General features: G+C 42.0%; 1 long non-coding RNA gene across 1 annotated transcript; it reads right to left on the bottom strand.

Annotated features, from left to right (window-relative positions):
* On the bottom strand, positions 1-1,309 carry LOC147786272 (uncharacterized). Its single transcript, XR_015414755.1, has 3 exons — positions 1,196-1,309; positions 1,018-1,091; positions 1-200 (listed from the first exon to the last, which is right to left on the bottom strand). It is a non-coding gene; the product is annotated as an uncharacterized LOC147786272 (long non-coding RNA).
* Between the last annotated feature and the right edge of the window lie 709 nt (positions 1,310-2,018).

Here is a 2,018-nt window from a genome sequence, read left to right on the forward strand (position 1 = left end):
AAATCCAAATAGTTCCAAAACATAACGGGATCCCGGAAACACAACAAAAGAAAAACAGTTACAAAATAGCATAAGTTTTCCCAAAATAAACATCAAAATGGCATTAAAACGACATGGACAAAGAGGACTCGATCTAAGGGTCTCCACTGTAGCCGCACGGCTCCACACATTCCCGCCTCCGACATTGGTCTACTTAGCACCTGAAAAATAGCAACAACATGGGATGAGTATAAAAATACTCAGTAAGCAACCTACTTGTAGTCTCTTATCGGACTTAATCCTATACACGGAAACTTTGACTATATGCTCGAATCTATCTCTAGCAAAGACTACTATGGGGTCTTCATGGTCTCAAAAGAAGACCCCATGGATTTTCATTGATATGGATTTTCTTCCATACCTAAATATCTAATGAGCTTAAATCAGTGGATTTTCCCTAGTGGTGTCTGGCCTTAACTACCTGTTCCTGAGAATCAGTAACTACCTGTCACTACGCCTCGCCGGGCTGGGTCAGTAAACTACCTGTCTTACACCCCGGTCGGGTTTAGATCAGTAAAAGGCCATGGGTCCCCCACTAGGCACCCCTGACGTGGTACTACAGCATGATACTTACTAAGGCCATCCATATCTACGAAATTCATAATTCACACTATTTAGCACATAGCAAAATAGTCCAATTCACACATGGGCAATAAAGGGGCTATCCACACCCCAAAACAAAACAGCACAAAGTATCAAGGCTCACATCGTACTTATCATGCAAATCAAGAAATAACAATCTATCTCGACTTCCTTGGAAGCACATAAACCCAAACGCTTATCAGAGAAATTCACAATAATGCATGCGGAAGCTATATAACCCTAACTATAATCAAGGTATAAACACTCACGTTATCGAAGTACCATAAATGAAACTAATGTTAACCAAACTCCTAAGTATAATACTAGATCATTTGCCCATAATCCAAACCGACTCCTACAAGCATTTCTTAGAACTTGCTCCATGCGGTTACTTACTTGTTGTAGACTTTTCGAGCTTGTTTCGGGTCTTCAACAAATTTCCAATTCGTTCAAAGATCTACAATTAGGTCCTACATTTTGAAACTATATCAAAACTATAGAAGTTGAGTAGGATTCGAGTTAAAAATAGTCCAAATATACGAGCATTGGCCTCGGAACCGAGGGTCATGCATACCTTCGAGCCTAGTTTTGGGTAGTGGATCAGAATCTGCTAATTGGGTCGGGTCGGGTCCAACGGTTCGTTAAATCCAACGCTCAGCTCCTTCTTTCCAGCGACCTTCCTTTCCTTCTTCAGCTTCTACGACTCTTACCAATGTTCCCTTTTCTTTTTTTTTTCCTTCTTATTTCAAAAACAGCTTCAACAAGATTTAAAGAGAAGATTTTGGGTAGGTGGCAGACCTACCCACTTGCCTTTTCATATTTCTGCCTCATTTTCTGTCTTTTCATATATATATATATATATATTTTAATTAGTACAGCCGGCTTTTCTTCATTTAATGCCAACTGTACGAGTTATTACAATCTTCCCCCTTAAGAACTTTCGTCCCCGAAAGTTCCTAATCCCAGAACAATATAGGGTACTTGGCCCTCATCTCGCTCGCTAACTCCCAGGTTGCTTCCTCGACGCGATGGTTCTTCCACACCACTTTGACCAGTAAAATCTCCTTGTTTCTAAGCTTCTGTACTTTCGTAGCTACGATCCCGATGGGCTCCTCCTCGTAACTTAAATCCCTTTGCAAGGGAAGGTTTGCATACTCTATCACATGAGAAGGATCTGGGGTATACTTACGCAGCATAGACACGTGGAACACGTTGTGTACGGCAGCTAGAGCAGGTGGCAAGGCTAGTCTGTACGCTACAGGCCCAACTCTCTCCAGGATGTCGAAAGGACCGATAAATCTTGGACTCAACTTGCCCTTCTTCCCAAACCTCATCACCCCTCTCATGGGTGCAACTTTTAGGAAGATGTGATCTCCAACGGCGAACTCTAAGCCCTT

Source organism: Cucurbita pepo, unplaced genomic scaffold (assembly GCF_057944985.1).
Source record: "Cucurbita pepo subsp. pepo isolate OVF unplaced genomic scaffold, ASM5794498v1 scafford_3, whole genome shotgun sequence".
Classification (NCBI taxonomy): Eukaryota; Viridiplantae; Streptophyta; class Magnoliopsida; order Cucurbitales; family Cucurbitaceae; genus Cucurbita; species Cucurbita pepo.